Raw genomic sequence first — 18,136 nt, 5'->3', positions numbered from 1 at the left:
ACTTTGGAAGGGCCTCATCTTTGTGCAGCTTTTGGCTCTCATCTCTAGTGACCACTAGGGTGGACCAAAGTTGGAAGAAACAGGATCTCTGACCTATAATCTTGAACAAGCCACTTCTCTCCTCCAGCCTTACCTGGAAAATAAGAGATCGTAGAAATATCTACCACCAGAACTATGGCAAGGATTAAGACCAAGCACAAGCTTAACGAGCCTTAGCCTCTTTTCCTCAAATGTAGTCTAGCCTCTTTCATTTTTATTATCTGTACAAACCTGTGAGGCTTCAAAAAACGAATTATAAAGTGGAAAAAATAACAATAAAAGAGTATTCTAGCTAATAAATGAAAAAAGAATGAGAGAATTGGAATATTACCAGTGACACATATGAAATAATAGACATGGGCAGAAATCACAAATCAATAACTGCTAATATCACAAAGATGAGACAACTACACATTAGGGGCCTCCTGGTGGAACACTAGTTATAAAATATTCCTGTCCAGAAAAAAAAAAAATTTAACCTGAATCAGACCAAGCTTCTAGATCTAAATCCCCATTTATAGGAAATACAGAAGATAGAACATGATAACCAGGACATGGGAATGCAACTGCAAAATTCAAAATGAGGAAAACACTGTAAGAGAAACAATGAGGCTTTTTAAATAACAAATCAACTGCAAGAAAGAAAAAAAAAAGGCAGAGGAGAGGCCTTAAAAGATTTTTAAGAAACATATTAACCAAATATAACCTGTTGATCTTGTTTGGAACCTGAATTGAACAAACCAACTGTGGGAAAACATTTGAGACAATCCAGGAAAGTTTAACAGCAACTAGGTATTTGATATTGAAGAATTATTAAAATGTCCCTATGATATTGTACTTGGTGGCTGTTGTTTTTTTTTTAAAGAATCGTATTATTAAAAATACATACCAAAAAAAATTACAGATGAAGTGGTATTATATTTGAGAGAGGAGATTGGGGGGGGGGGGCGGTTAGAAGAAACAATAATGGCCATGACTTTATGACTACTGCTAAGTGATGGTGGTCCCATTGGGGGCTCATTACTCTCTACTGTGCTGAATTTTTCCAAAATAAAACTTTTGAAAACCTAAAATTAAAAGTAGACAGCAATCCTATCCCCCTCCTTCAAAGAGAGAGAAAGATGCTATGGGAAGAGGCATTTGGCACTCAAATTCATGGCTGCTGGGGGACGGTAATCGCAATCATAATCACATCAGCAGCTAACATTTATGGGACACTTACTCTCTGCCAGGCATGTGCTGGCCCTCAGTTAACCCTTGCTATAACCCACAAGGAAGGCACTGATATGTCCATTTTACAGGTAAGGATACTGAGGTTCAGAAAAATTAGAGAAGATCCTCAAGGACAGACAAGTGGGTGGAATGTGGGTGACTCCACGAATTCATGAGCATAATGAGAATCAGAATGAGTTCTGTCTTTTCAAAATAGTAGCAACTTTTAAGAGGGCTGGTAACTCCACAATCCAAAAGAGTCAATGCTCTCCAGTGTTAAAAAGAGCAGGGTTGAGAAGTGCTGCTTTAGGGATGACCATTTTTGGTGAAACTCGGGGAGCTGCAGAGGCAGGCTCTAAAATCTCAAAGTGATAAGAGTGGAGGAGAAAGCATGAAAAGTGGAGGGCTTGCGTGCAAGTGTGTGTGTAAAAACATGAAGGCAAAAATGGTCTGAAGGAAAGGGGAGAAAAATAACAGAGCAAGAAATCCAGCTTAAAACCGAACCCAAAGGAGAAAGATGAAAAAAAAAACAAATAAATGAGCTCCTGTCAGACTAGTGCAGTCTAGTTGGGACAAACCCTCAGGATCTTGGATGGAGAAACAAAGGGCAGAGGAAGCAGGAGACTTCAAAATGGGTTGGGGGAACAAATGGAGATACTCACTGTGGGCCGTTTACCATATTTCATCATATTTCACTTTAAACTCACACTCAGGAGGTATTATTATTTTCTTCATTTTTCAGATGAGGAAATGGAGTCCCAAAGAGCTTAAATATTTTACCTGCTATCACAGTCAATAAGCGGAACTCAGGTCTGACTTCAAAGCCATGCTTTTAGGTTGCTTTACTAAATATATCAAGCACTAGAGTACTATACAAAGTTAGGTCAACACCAAAATGGAGTTTCTGCTATTACTGTATCCATTCAATGATACAATAATAGCAGAAAGTCAGTGGAGAAAGTCTAAGAAAGGGACACGTCCTGAGAAGGAGGGAAATACGCGGGCACAAGTCCCAGAGTGACCAGAGCTGGGTGAAGAGAAGAAAAGACACTATCAACCAGTCCACTCCCTTCCACTAAACACCAACCACCAAGATGTCAAAGATGGATAGCAACCCCATTAGCAATCCCATTTCAAAGCCCTTAATGCCTTTTTTTTAGAGGCCTGATTATTAAGGGCTCTGAGGAAGCAGTTAACTCCTTTCAACCCGGTGCCCCTACCATTGCCCATCACATATCACAGCCTAAGACAGAGCCCAAGTCACGTGGGTGTCAAGGACAGAAATTCACTCCATCTCTTAGGTTCCCTAGCACTCCCACTATCATGGAGTGAAGTCAAGGTCATATGCCTAAACTCTACCCCCAGCATGAGTCATTTCCATATCCAAACCTTCCTGGCGGTAGAGGGGGCTAACTTATTCTGACAGCCTGCCAACAGAGCACATTCCAAAGAAAAACCAGATAAACTGGTAGGTCCAGTTCCAAGCTTCAAAACCACAACAGCCCCCAACCCCTACACACACACACACACACACACACACACACACACACACACACACACACACACACACTCCTATGGAGCAGTCTGGATCAACCCAGCCCCCTCATTAGTAGTAGGCTTACCCTCACATTTTCAATGGCCAGTGCAACCAGTCTGAGAGGTGAAGGGTATTACAGCCTCTGACATCTGAAACCAAAAGGGAAAGGTGAATCTTGCCCCTTCTCAGGGGGATGAATGACTAGGGTGGGAAAAGCCTGACTGAGTCACGCCCAGCATTTTAGAACCTTAGCCACATGTTTGTTCTGAAGATAGAGTAAAATGGGTCACCAAGGACACAAAATACTTTGTGCTTTTTGTGCTTTGTGCACTTTTGTGTACTTGGCCTTTTCTGGACAGATACTCCAAGTGAGAACTCTACCTTTGTTTCAATGTCATAATCAATCTTAAATCCATGCAATGATACAATAAAACCTAAGTGACTTAATAAACAGACTTCTGTTAGCCTGATAGCTGTGAAGTCACACAATCTAGGAACTGGCTTTAAATTTGGCCCTGTCACACAGGCTGTGGGACCTGGGGCAGATTACTAAACCTCTCTGAGCTTCACTTTCTTCAACTAAAAATGGAGCTCTTAGGTTCCAAAAAAAGGTAATGCTGAAGAATGGGCATAAGGCATAAATTGACCTATGAGCCTTCCTTTCTTATCCAAATTCTCCCAGAGTGGCCCAAGGAATTAGTGCCACTAAAAGAGTTATGGCGTGAACTCAGAAGACTTGCACCTCCTCCACAAAATCTAGTTTGGGGAGGAGAGTGCAGGGAGGGTGGTGGATGGGATGACTCAGATAACAAGGTAATTCTCCAAGACTTTTCTGCCTAAGGCACTCACATTTTATCTCTTTAATCTAAAGCTCAGCTCAAAAGCAGGCTAGAGGGGCAGATGGCCCAGTATCATCTTCCCAGAAAGGGAAACCAAAGATTTTCAAGCAATTTGCCCAAAGTCCCAGGGAAAGCCAATATCAGGGGCTGTCCAACAGCCTTTCTTCCCCACAGCTGGAAGTGGAGGACCTAGATCCTAGTCCATAGTGGACTTTCAAAGGCCTTCTCCCAAATGAACTGCCCCAACAAGGAAACAGTTCTCCAGGCGCTCAACAGCAAAGCCTATAGACGCCACTGTTTCAGCAACACTTTCCCAAGTTACTGCTTAAACCATGGATAAAATAACTCAGTACATAGTGGTATCAAGAGGTCCACCTGGAACTGAGGAGTGCTGTTACAATTACGTTTAGATTTAGGCAAAGTAATAAAATTTCTTTAATTCCTAAAATCCCACTCCATTTCCCCTGCCATATGTATTCAGGCACACCATCGGACATCTTTACACAGTCTCCCAAAGAACGCAGATAAGCAAGTTTGAAACCAAAGACTGTCAAGAGCACTGAGACCACAGGGTCAACATCATCAGAAATGCCCCAAATTTCAATTACAAACCTTTAAAATTCCACTGGGAAAAGCTTCCTAAATTTCCTTTGCTAGTCAAAAAGGAAATGAACCAATGCTGAATCATTCCTATGAATGATGAGAAAAAAAATTTTTTTCATACGTTAGGAATTGATCCTCAGAATAGCTGAGGATTCTAAACACTTTGGTTGAAACTAGCACATGTTTATAGGACAAGTTGTTCCCTGAAATTCCCTTCTATTGTAGCTCCAGGCTCACAACAGCATGGGACACTCCTTCAAGCATAATACTGTCAAAAGCTCAACACCAGGGCACTACAAAGGCCTCCTGCCCGGATTGTCTCTCCATTCTGCTTAATTAAAGGGAGCCAGCCAGTTTCCTCAACAGTAGAATGACCACGTAGTTTACCGTCCACCGGACATTTGAGAGTAAAAGGGGGCGCTAATTATTAAGGATTACACCAAGACAAGAAGCATAAGCCAGGCCTGTTCCAGGCAAGCCTTTACAGAGCCACAAAGGAACAGTAAAGGACAACCCTTTCGAAAATGCAAATGGATAAAAACTGCCACAAACAGACATTATGAGGGAGACAGCATCTGGTGGGAGGATACAGGAACCAGAAAGACCAAGTTGAAATTCAGAAAAAAACTGGGCCGAGTGCAGCCTGAAGCGTGAGGTATAAATTAACCTGACTCTGAGTCTCTTTTTTCCCCATCTTAAATCAGTTTACAAATCAGATTCAATAGTTGACTTGTGGCCTCATGATCTCCTAGTTTGTTCTTCATGACTTTAGTTCTTGGGCCGTTTAAAGTATAAGCTACATGGGCGGTTAGCACAGTCAACATCTATCATTAAGGAGGGAGTCATTCCACACCATTAGAATCGTTCTTTATAAAGAAAAATAAGCTTCCATTTTACATATATCTTTAGGATCCTCACTAAAACCAGTAAACTAGCACAAATGCAAAGTCTCATTAGATGGCCGCTTTGAATGAAACAAATGTTCCGTGAGTGGGAGAAGTGCTGGTGAGCACAGTCAACGCTGTTCCATGATAACTACATTGACTGTTCTGTTTTCCCTGTGAAAGTATAACTTACCCACCCTTTTCAAGTACAGGAAGTCCTCAGTTAATATTGTTGACGTTTCAAGACGTTAAGTGAAAAGACATAACAAAACCAATTTTACCATAAGCCAATTTACATAAATAAGCGTTAAGTTCTTAGAGCTTCTCATCAGTGTTTTAAGGAAACAACTCTGAACAAAACGTCATAGCTGTTGTTTTTTTGAGAGCATGCTGTATACAATTCAATAGCTTTTAGTAGATTCACAAGTTTGTGAACCAACTGTTTTTTAAATCAACCTTTCTCCCTTTCTCAACAGTCAGCTAGCTGCCTCTAAAAAACCCCTGTCCCCAACAAGTTCATTCATCCCTCAAGTAATTTTTAACTTAAAGACTGGGAAACCACATTAGTTCTACATACTGTGTTAAGAGACAATAGATGTGTTCTCTGGCCCTGGCTCACACAAAACAATCTTAACTACTCAAAGCAATAGCAGGGAGTGGCCCGGGTCGACAAAGGAGGGGACGCTGACCCACACTGAAGTGTAACTGGGGATCTGGGCAGAAACAGCCCGCTTAAGGCTTCTGAGTGAAAAAGTAGGTCTCTACCCACTCTACCCAGGGTACTAACCCAAGCAGACACTCATCTCAGATTAACAAACATGCTCTCACATATGCAAATGCATTGGCAAAGGGCTGGGCTACCATTCACATAAAAGTGTTAATTATTATGTAAATTATGTTTAAGACTTAAAGCAAAGAGCCTGCTGGGAGTGGCAAAGCAAAGACTTAATTCCCGAGCTTGGAGTACCTACTTGGAGGAGTAGGCTGGCTGGGGGTTTTAATAGCAGCCACACTGAGCTAGCTTTTAACTAAACTTTACAACTCTTCTAGATAGATAACGTCATCCCCATTTTCCAGACGACAAAACTGAGGGCACAAATTAAGCAGCAGCTTGCACTAAGCGGGTTTTAAGCAGTGCAGGAGCCATAGCCGGTTTGGCTCAGCGGACAGATAAGAGTTTCGCCCCAGAGACTGAAGGGTTCCATTCTGGTCAAGGGCATGTACCTCGGTTGCAGGCTTGATCCCTGGCCCTTGTCGGCGTGCCTGTGGGAGGCAACCAATCGATGTGTATCTCTCACATGGATGTTTCTCTCTGTCTCTCCCCCTCCCTTCCACTCTCCCTAAAGGTAGGGAGTGGTTCCTCTCTGCCCCTAGTTCTCTCTCCAACCTGAAGCTTCATGCCCTCACACCACCAGCAGAAAGGAACTCCTCAAGGGTGCTGCCAGCAGGCCCAGGGCTCTAAGCACAGTATGTGTGTGAAGTGTTCCTTTCAACCACCTTAGAGAAGAGCTTTTAGAACCCAATCCCAAAGTTAGGAGCATGGTTCCTAAGTAAGAACCTAAGAAAAGAGTTTCCTTTTGCGTGGATGAAGGTACATCAAACTCACTTTTTCAGAAGCATTTCCATTTGATTCATACTACCATTTGGCAAAGAATGACCTCAAATATGATGTATTTACTGATGGATTTCCTCCACTTTATCAACAGGGGAAGTGTGGTTCAAAGCGATTAATGGTCCAGGACTTTATGGGATGCACCAGCCTCCCCTGGATTTCAGTCCATTTGCCTGAGACCAGAAGTCCGGTTCTCCTAAGTAACTCCGCCTCAGCCCTGGGTGTTCTTCAAGAATCCCTGTCCAGGCTGACCTGGCAGGAAATCTGTGAAGATGTGGTAGGCAAGATAACATTTGAATTTGTCATTTACTGAAAACTTACTAAATGTCAGGCATACAGGAGGCGTTCTATCAGCATTTCCAAATGGGGACACTGAGGCTGAGAGAGGAGGTACAGTCAAACCTCGTTTCTCGAAAGTCTCCCATCTCGAACAATTCAGTTCTCAACCAAGTTGTCCACAGAAAAAAATGTCTCAGTTTTCAACCTGACAACCCTTTCATGATGATACCTCAGCATGACAGAAAGTGTCCCTCAGGCAACAAAGGAGAAAATGCTTTTATTGCTGGTGAAATTGATGATTAGCACAATTTTAAAACATAAAAAGTGTTAATGTTGCTAAGGGTGTGAAAGTGCTCACAAAACAACAATCACAGGCACTTGAATAGGTAGAAAAACTGTTGTTGATTGGATAAAGAAAAAGCAGTTAGCTGGTAGCATTTCTGAGGCAGTGATATATGAAAAATTTGTTTAAGGCTAGTATGGGGCGGTATGATAAATTTAAGAAAAGAAGTGTTTATTTATAAACAGTATATTAGACATGTATTGTATATAAGAAAGGTTAAAACAGGGAATCATTTGGGGGTCTGGGATGGATTAATTCAATTTACATAATTCTAATGGGGAAAAATGATTCGGTTTTCGAGCAAATCACTTCTCAAACAACGTTCCGGAACGAATTAAGTTCGAGAAAGGAGGTCCAATGTAATTTGACCAAGGCCACAGAATTAGTGAGTGGCTGAGCCCAAGAATCCAAATAAGGTGCCCAGCCGGTGTGGCTCAGCGATTGAGCTTTGACACATGAACCAAGAGGTAACTGTTCAATTCCCAGTCAAGGCATATATCCGTGTTGCTAGCTCCATTTCCAGAGGGGATGCGCAGGAGATAGCCCATCAATGATGTTTCTCTCTCATGGATGTTTCTATCTCTCTGTCCCTCTCCCTTCCTCTCTCTCTAAAATCAGTAAAACTTAATTTTGAAAAAATATTGTTGCATCCTACCCGGTTTGGCTCTGGATAGAACGTTGGCCTGCAGGGTCTTGAGTTTGATTCTGGTCAAGGGCACATACATCGGTTGCAGGTTCGATGCCTGGCCCTGGTCAGGGCACGTGTGGTGGCAACCTATCAATGTGTCTCTCTCACATTGATGTTTCTCTCTCTTTGTCTCTCCCCCGCCCTTCCACTCTTTCTAAAAATCAATGGAAAAATATCTTCAGTTGAGAATTAACAAATAAACAAACAAAATATATATTTCTGTATCACTCAGAAATCTTATTTTATGCACACTGAAACCTTTTAAGTATGTCAATCTTGTGCAGACATAAAGAGTAAAGTATAAGCAAAATAAACTGGATAAGATATACCTAAAACAACTTCTCAAAGAGACAAATATCCATGCTGCTCCACACACTATCGCCCCCTGTGACAAAAGCATTCTGCATTTGTTCTACAGTCTTTGATGAGAGTGTGCAACCACGTCATGGATGGAGACCACGGCCTGGCCAGTCAGAATTGAAGGGTATATTCAAATACTGGAAAAGTTTGCATCTTGGAACTCATGGAACATGGGATACACTGTTTCCCCACTGGACTGTGATGATCTCTTTACATGCCTGTTTCCATTCCTGTAAATTTTACTGATCACCATTCATTGGCCATCTTTTACTTATCACCAAAACCCTGGCACACAGTAGCACCTGTAAATGTTTAAATGTCCAGGGTCAAGTAGCAGTTCTATGCAGAACTGGGAGCATCTGGATTTCAAGGAACCCAAAGGTGGAGGGAACAGAGAAAAAAGAATGAAAAGCCACATATGGTTTATCAGCAGCGGGTTCGTCTCTGGGCTGCTATCAGGATCACCCATCCTACCACCTCACTCTGAAGTGTCAAGGGATACCATCTGAGGAGCTCAGTGAGCAGCTCAGACAGCATCCCCACTACTCAAAAATAAAAACACCTCTGCAAGCAGCCAGGTAAGAATTAGTCTTTAAACCCTTTCCCAGCAAGCCTGACACAGGCCTCTATTATCACATCTGGAAACAACTGCTACACTCCCAAGGGGCAACAGATGAAAGCTGAGCACAAAGAAGGTGGCTCTACTCATTTTATTGCTTCTCGCAGTTGCGACCTTATTTTTGTGCAGTTGTATCTTTAAAATCAACCAAGAACATCTTTGTGAATTCCATTAACATTCAGTATAGGTATGCATATAAGTTCTTTGTTAATCTCTTCTTGTCCCCTCTGCCCCAAGAAAACAAAAGGGGGGGGGACATCTGTGATACTTTCAACAATAAAGGTAAATTAAAAATAAATAAATAGCCCTAGCCGGTTTGGCTCACTGGATAGAGCGTCGGCCTGGGGACTGAAGGGTCCCGGGTTCGATTCTGGTCAAGGGCATGTACCTTGGTTGCGGGCACATCCCCAGTGGGGGGTGTGCAGGAGGCAGCTGATCGATGTTTCTCTCTCTGTAAAAAGTCAATAAAAATATATATTATAAAAAAATAAATAAATAAAAACAAAAGATTCAGTATATGTTCCTTGGTACATCGCCTCACAAATACAGGGGGGAGGAAAATCCCAACTCAGAGTTAGGAGGGATGGCCACATTTTGTCTGATTCAATCTAAGGATAAAAATTAGGGTATCAACCTAGCCAGTCTGGCTCAATGGATAGAGCATTGGCCCTCAAACTGAAGGATCGAGAGAGTTCAATTCCAGTCAAGGGCATGTACCTGGGTTGCAGGCTCAATCCCTGGCTCCAGTCTGGGCCTGTTCCGAGGGGTGGGAGGGGGGAGGGAGAGAACCAATTGATGTGTCTCCCTCACATTGATGCTTCTCTCTCTGTATTTCCCCACCCCTTTCACTCTCTCTAAAAAAAAAAAAACAATGGAAAACATCCTTGGGTGAGGATTAACAAAAAAATTAGAGTACCTAGAGCAATGATTCCCAATCAGAGGTGAACACCACAATAGGTTCTCTTAGAAAACCGGAAACATTGTGCCTCCCACAGCCCTCCTAAGTCTCCAGGGGTAATGGCCAGGCTGTAGAGAGCTCTGTGGTGGCTGCCAAGCACAGGGTCAGGTGAGAACCACTCGTGTGGCAGAGGATCCAGGGGCTGGAGCAGAACGAGGCTGCGCTGGGTTTGAGTCAGAACCATCCTAAATTCACCATGTAAAAGGATCCATGTACTGTCAATTACTAACCCCAAGTCAAAATCTGGGAAAAGTGCGGGGCCTGTTAAGTTGAGAGACAATGTGCAGGGAGGGTGGGCTGGGAAAGGGGCAGACAGTCTTACCCTGGCTCCTCCAGCGCCTGGCACATACCAAGGACACCCAATATTTGCTGAACGAGATTCACATGGCTGATAAGCACATGGTCATGTACATCATCAAATTTCCACAGAGCCACCTACTATGTGCAAAAAATCTGAGTTGGCTCTGGTAACTTAATCAAGAGTTGTCACCCACCTGCCCACCTCCTTCAATTCATAGTGGAACAGATTTTAGTTTTGCTTCAGCTTCACCTGGCCTCTGAGTAGAGGTTTCTAGAAACATTTCCATGTTTAACAATCCCTAGTCAGGAAGGAAGCTGACTCTTGCCTCCAAATCACAGATAACACGTCCTCTGATATCCAGTTACGTAGATGCTAATCATTTTTACATTTTATGATTAAGACAAAATTCAAAGGTAAAAGAAAATGAGGGACATATTTTTAATGCACAACAAAACTAGAAACCTTTTATCAAAATAAGAACAATATCAGCCTTATCTCTCCAGTATGTAAAACAAAAGCAAATTTTGAATTATGGGAATTTTTCGGCTCTACCAGTATGAAATGCTACTAAGTAGTTTGTTTACTGTTTTCCACTCAATGAAAATACCCGATGAGTTCTTATAAGTGTCCCAGGTTTCAAGACAGGGCTGGGGGCTAGGGACTGATGGTTCCCTCAGCTGATAGTGCTCTTTCCCACTCTAACCACCATTGTCTCCCAAAGGCTTTCAGATGAAAAGGCAGAGAGGGAGAAAGGGTTGAAAGAGATTCCACCAAAGGAAGCATCGCTCACAATGGCTTCAATAGTTTTTGGAATCAGCTGGCCCCCATAACACCCCCAGCCATGGTGATGGGTGATCTGAAAATGAAGCATATCAAAATGCTATTGATAAGCTAAATTACCAGACAGCTTATCTGAGGCCCACATCCGCCATATGGTGCCCCAACTTCTGCTGCCTGTTGCTGCTGCAACAATAGGCACGCCTACCCAGAAAGCACCATCGGACAGAAGCCCAGCAGCAGTGGCATGCAGGGCGGCTACTGTGTTTACATTTTATTTTGTGCTATTAATTCTGGGCCTCCTCCTATCCCAGGAGAGATTTGAAACACACACACATATTCAATGTCAAAAATAGGTGTTCCCTGCAGACACACATGGGCACACTTCATGTGGGCGCGTGAATGGGTACACATCAGGTGAACAGGGAGAAAACCAGATGTCAACTTCAGAACTGGAGCTGCCTGGTGGGGGAGGGTGAGGCAGGCAGGCTCCCCGCTAGGGCTGAAAACAGACAATGAGCTTTTCTCAAAACACTGGGGCGGGCGGGCCTTGGGGAGTGGCTATTTAAAACACTTGGCTCCTTTTATTTCACCACCATGGAAGTGAATTCGGCTCTGAAGTGCCAGAGCAAATGAAGTCATTTGGTTTCCGCGGGCTCCCTTTGCATTCTAGCAGAAGTGAGGCCAGACGAGAGAGTCGGAGAGTAGGAAGGTCCAGCTGAAGTTGTTCTTTCTTTCACTTAAAATCGATTCCACAGAGGATTTGGGGCCTGGGCTTCATTAACTTTTTTTTTCTTTGAAAAGACAATAAGATCATAGGAAATCCAAAGGACATTGGACACTGGAATGAATGCTGACAAAGACGACTCCCTTTACAAAATGCCATCAAGTCAAAGTGTAAAGACGCCAGATAAGGAGATCAGCTTCTAAAGGCTTGGTTGGTATAAAAGATTAATGGTGACTCTGTCGAATGAATTCATAAGATTTCTGCCTTTCTTTCTACTTTCTACTCTCTCTAAAAAAGGTTCCTATCTTTGCAAAGATGATATCCTTCACAGTAATAAAATATTCATTTCTTAGTTTACTATCTATTAGGGAAAAGGCACTGGTTTCCAAAGAGAGCTCAGAACACATAACATCTGGTTATGCAAAAATGCACAAGATGCAGGTTTGGATAGGTGCAAAGCTAAAAAAAAAAAAAAAAAAAAAAAGAAAGAAAGAAAATAGAGTCTTTCCTAATATTCAGATCTAGTTAACTATTACAGAAAGGCACTCGTTTCATCCCCCAAATCTCCCACACCTAAGCAGACAACATTCTTGGATGAACTTTTCAAATTTTCTTAAACATTCTCAGTTTTTAAAAAACACACAACTCCTTTCAAGTTAAATTGAGATTGCACTTGAACTCTGTCCAAGAGCTGAGCTGAACTGAATTATGATAATTAGAAAGCTGTGCCTATAAAAAAAGCAGTGCAGTTCATGCATTTTTTTAAAAAGTTCATGCCAGAGAATATAAGTTCAATATGTTCTCACATAATTAACATTTCCCACCATTAGCAGCAGTTTTTCAGTTTATGTATCAGTAAAAACAACAGCACTCGTCATTGTTGTATATTCCCAGTCAATAATGTTTCAGTCACTTAACACATACATCTAAACCTGTCAGATGCCTAAAAGCAACCAGAGATTTCCCACTGGAGACAACAGTGACTTAACTTATTCATCAATAAGCTGGATTTTCCTTTGAAACCCATTTTCCAGTGTTGGACCCTGTCCCTAAAACTACTAATGAAATCCTAGGACAGAGCTTTAATTAATTAGTTTTTAAACTAATGTGGGGGGGAAAAGGCAGAAAGCACAGAACCAGGGTAGTAAATATTGATTTTTTTAAAAAACAGGGGGAGGAGAGAGGGGCCCATAATACAGCCAGCATGGAGCCTTCCTTTGGTCTGCCACAAAAGCAGAAAAGACAGCCTCTTAGAACAAACCCCCGCCCAATCCAATCAGAAGAGAGACCAGTGGTTTCACAGTTAGCCAGGACTCCCAGACTATGGAAACTATTTTTTTGAGAATCCTCCCAACCATGCAAAAAGTCAGTGAACAAAAGAACTTAAGAGCTGAGAGTGAGCCACCCTTTAAGGAAAACCATCCTGAAAACCTACCCTTCAGCACGCCCGTTTGCTTTGATTAAAATAAAAAATACATATTTCAATATTTTGAAATTCTCTTATTCTGCACCACTACGCAGTTCAAATGTATCTGAAGAAATGGCTGAATTTCAACAGTGAGTGTAAATATGGGATAAGGTCAAAGAAGCTTATGATGAGTATGTTACAGATTAAGGACTCTTCAACAGTTAACAGCTTTGAAACAAAACAACATAAAAACCCGCACAAAAACACTCCAGATATTTAGGTCCAAATATTCTAGCATTCCAAAAAACTACCCCAGAATAGGGAAGGCCCCAAACCTCCCAGATTTCAGAAAAATCCAGTAATCATAATAAAAGGGGGGGGGGGGGGAGATCCCTACCTTGGTATTTGCCAAAAAGCCCAACCCTGAAACGGTAAGTGCTTAGCATGAACCTGAATTACTTGATATTATCACCTTTGTGAATATGGAAGAATAAAATACATCACTGATACTATTCAAACATGATTGGGATCTAATTTAAATGCCACAGGGTAATCTGTGTCTTCAACAGATAAAAAAAAGAAAAAGCACCACACAGCTATAAAAGATTATTCCAGACATCGGTGAGTCCACACGAGCTCAGCAGCAAAGTCTAAGTTTGTCGAAGGGCAAAAAAGCTTACAATATACTTTTCTTACTGAGTTTAGAAGTAGAACATCAGTACTCTGCTGTTCCAGTCACTGAACTCTAAGGGTGAAACTGTCATGCCTGAATTTATCAACAGATAGGAGGGCTCTGATTTCCCTACGGTTCTACAAAGAAAGCTGGACACTTGCTCTGGCCAGCATTCTTCAGTCTTAGGAGAAAACAGGCCCCCAAAATTTTACCACTAAACAGAACCAACCTCTAAGCAAAGCTTTCACTGAACAATTTTTTTTTTCCCTTTTGCAATCTCTTTATTAGAAACAAGACTAGGTGCCTAAAATACAAGCTTTAAAAGTGTTATCTGACTGCTATCTGTGTGTAAACATGGTCATCTTATGTACACTAGATCATACATGCAGTTATTTGCACCAACCTTCTGAGTGATAAAACACAACAATTTCCATTTGCAGGCAGTATAATTGTGCTCACAATTAACACGTAATAACACATGAGATTAGAGAAGAGTAATCCCACAAATGTGCAGGTCTTTTACAACCCCTGTGTATGAGAGATATCAATCCATTTCTGAAGCAACAAATGTTAAAATATTGTTAATGGCACAGCTCATTTCTTCAAAGACCTATATAAATAACATTTGGGACCTACATTCTCTAACTGTCCCAGTACACACTTTTTTACTGAAATGTGACAGTAAGTATGATCTAGACACAGATGGCAGAACACTGCAAGTATATTCTTTCCAAATTTCCCCATTAAGAAATATCCTTATACTTGCTTTTGTTTTGTCAGAGCCAGCAAAATTCAAAAATGTTTATAAATAATTGAAGTGCAAGCAACAAAAACATAGAACATTGGTTTTCCTTATGACCTGCTTGTCCTTTTTCTAAATAAAAGGGGATGCCAGTCCCCAAAGTGAGTGTATGAATACAGAATTCATGCTGTATAAAGCAAAAGAGGGGTAGAGAAAAGGGGAACAGAGGAGAAAGCTGGCTTCCCCCAGGCTGTTCCCCCACCCCAACTCTCCCTTATGTTTAATTAGTTCACTACTGTGGAGCAGACACACATTGTACCACAATGCAAGAAAGCACCTCTCGGTGAGAAATTCATTTCAATCTGGCTTAAACTAAGCTAGGCTGCCCTCCTCTTTAAATTAAATTTCATTAAGTATATGTCATGGTGAGTCCTGGTTTATGTTTTGGGGAAAGAAAAAAAAATCTCTAATAATCTCTCAGGCATATTCTCTGGAGTTCTATTTGCTACCTTACAAAAGATCACACAGAGGAGGACTCTAAACAAAGGTTCTTACCTATAATTTATTTTTTCCTCTCAATGTCAGGGCAAAGTGTCATACTGGCTTTGTTTCAAAGTTGTAAAAAAAAAAAACAAAAGGAAAAGATATTCTAATATTCCCCCTAAAACTGTGGATCAAATAATACTTATCATTTAAGTAAAAATAAAATGGTCTACCTTGGCACTTTCATACCAACAGCAAGAACCAGTAATGGATACTGCTTATCAGTTCATTTTTTTATACCAATAACAAATAAAAGAATTGTAAACTCTGTTTAAAACCTGAAACCTGAGAGTTCAACAGAGTTGCACATACAAAGAAACACTAAACAAAAATATCTGTGACCATTTATGGAAATAGTGAGATTAGAAAAATAAGCCTTTCCCCGAAAAAAATTATCAACAATTCAAAACCTCGATGTTGACAAAGGTTCAACTAATCCATTTGTCTTTCCTGAGTCACTCTGTAATTTCCTTCTAAAGAGGAAAGATTCTTACCAAAGTTGGATCTAAGGCTGGCCCCGTATAAGCATTCAAATGTGATTGGGCCCAAAGATCCTATTTACAGAAGGGCACAAACCCAATTGTGAAAGGGTGAAGAAGCACTGGACACAACCTGAGGGCTGTTCCCCACCACTGCCTCCAGAGTACCCTAGCAGAGGAGCCCCCCATGGATAAGGCACAAGCAAGATCCATGGCAGACTCAGAAAAGGAACCCACTCCCCGCACTGACAAAGCAGGGAGATCAGGTCTTCCTGAAGGGATCTGTCTACTCAGGTAACCACCTGCAGGCACCCAGCACACCACAAATGATCAGGCCACCTCAACTTCCAGAAACGACCCTAGTGAAAGGTAGGGAGGAAGAAGCGTGTGGTTGTCCTGAACTGATCGTGTTCTGCTCCTTTGCAATATCTGTAGCATTCTAATTTTTTTACACGATTTTCATACCTGATAGGTTTTGCAGACCTTTCTGTCCCAGGACCTGGGTTTCCTCCAAGGCACTGTTTTTAAAACATGGCCTTTTTACATTACCCGCTCCTGCAACATCATCTGTCTCTAAGTTTCCAGTGCTTACTGAGGTCAATTTTCATTTCTACAAATCACAGGCAGCCACTTGCCTCTGAGAAGTTAACAAGCCTTCTGAGAAATGCTGGTGGCTGGTATTCCATTGTTTCACAAATATTTTTATCCAGTGACACCATTCAACTTTAAATAAATCTTTAAAAAGAAAGAATTTGAAAGCAAGGAAAATTGTGATCTGGATTTTATTTCTTTCCTGGGAGGAGAATAGGGAGGTGTGAGCCCTCTATTGTTTTCAACTCATTTAAAATGTTGCCTCAGTTTTTAAAAATATATATACTTTTAAAAAAGGAAACTCACAGAAGTTGAACTTTCTTTAAAGCGGGCCTCTGGACTTTTGAAAACAAGTGTTGCTGCTACGAACAAAGACTAGAAGTACACCCTGATTTTCTTCCCTCCTGGGGATCATTTCTCTTCCAATAAACAAACAAATCCCCCAGTATTTCCTACCGAAGGGAAGTTTTCCAGGGAGAGTCTCCTCCAGGATTTGGTGGTAACTGCGACTCAGTCTTTTTTGGACACAATGTTTCTGCTGACTCCTGAAAATTTTCCACTTGAATGTGCAATGAAGGAGCGGCGGCAGCAACAGTCCTGGAGAAGCGGCAAAGACGACCGTGCCTGCTTTCATCTTTGAGAAGAAGGAGCGAAACCCCCGCCAGCAGCACAAGTCGGCGCAGACCCTGGGCCGGCCTCTGGGGGCCCCGACGACTGGGGGGCGGCCCGGGAGGCTGTCTGGAGGTGGGGCGGGGGGGGCTTCGGGCTCCCAGGCGGTTCTCCCCGCCCGCGCTCCCTCGAACTTCTGACTTCTCCGGGAAAAACGTGAAAACGGCCCGAGGATGTGAGGGTATGTGCGTGTGTGCGCGCGTGCGGGCGGGAGAGGGGGGCGCGGGGGGCGCGGCGCGGCCGGCCCGGCGCCTCCAGGGCCGCCAGCGGGGGCCGCCTGTTGCCGCGCGGGCTCCGCAGCGCGCGGCCCAACTTGGCGTCCCGGCAACTCGCGCGGCGGCGCCGGGCAGCTCACCTTGAAAGGGGCGCGGGAAGGCGGGCGAGGGGGCCCGGCCCGGCCCTCCGCGTGCCCTCTCGCCCGTCCGTCTCACACAAAGCAGAGCCGGGAGTGAAAGAACAGCCGGAAAGGGACGGGCCACTGGCCACCCACCCTGCGGCGCCCCGTACTCCCCTCGCACCCAGCATCAGCCCCGCGCGCCAACTTACCTCGCGAGGAGCCGCCGCCGCGCCCGGTGAGTCCGAGGCAAACTTCGGTGCCGCTTCTCCCGCCCTCAGCTCGGTGCCCGTCTCCCTCCCCGGCTCCTGGTCCCCGGGCTGGACCACCCCACCCCTACTTAGCACCGCTCCTGCCCCGGGGCCGTCTGGGCGCACTGGTCCGCTGCCCGCGGCTCCGGGCAAAGGTGGACGGGGTGGGGGGGCTTCACTGCATGGCCTGTCCCTGGACGCGGCCGCCCCGGGCCCGGGCCCCGCCGCGCGGACTGGCCCACAGGGTGGAAGCGAGTCTGCAAAGTGCTTGGTGGGCGCCCGCGGCGGGCGGCGGGGCCGCGGCGGCGGCTGCAGAGGCTCGGCTCGGCTCGGGCGGCGAGGAGCGGCGCGAGCGATGCTAAGAATGTTCGGAATGAGGACAGGAATGAAATGAACGCCAGGACCGAACTCGCTCCGGAGGGGTGGGGCCTCGGTGACGTCATGCGGCCTGCCGCCTGGGGCCGAAGGCGGGGCCTGCCGCCGCCGGTGACGTCATGGGGATTCGGGGCGGGCCTGGCGGGGCCGCCTCAATGTTGGGGCGCGGGCTCCCCCCTCCGAGGGGCGACGGGGCGGAGTCATGCGCCCACGGGGGAGCGTGGCGCGCGCGGGAGCCGCCCGGCGCGGGCTCCGGGCTTTGTCCCGAGCTGGGCGGGGCGGGCGGGGGAGAG

At 44.0% G+C, this 18,136-nt stretch overlaps 1 protein-coding gene across 1 annotated transcript in view; it reads right to left on the bottom strand.

The window, feature by feature from the left end:
- TEAD1 (TEA domain transcription factor 1) overlaps positions 1-17,881 on the bottom strand; it is a 254,213-nt gene extending 236,332 nt beyond the window's left edge. Inside the window, exon 1 of the mRNA XM_080640120.1 lies at positions 17,430-17,881. The gene's annotated coding sequence lies outside the window, so the exon portion shown is untranslated. The remainder of the gene's footprint in view (positions 1-17,429) is intronic.
- Between the last annotated feature and the right edge of the window lie 255 nt (positions 17,882-18,136).

The sequence above is a fragment of the Plecotus auritus genome (genome assembly GCF_963455305.1).
Source record: "Plecotus auritus genome assembly, chromosome: 9".
Taxonomy (NCBI): Eukaryota; Metazoa; Chordata; class Mammalia; order Chiroptera; family Vespertilionidae; genus Plecotus; species Plecotus auritus.
Note: the sequence above shows the minus strand (reverse complement) of the source record. Positions and strands in the feature narration are given on the sequence as shown.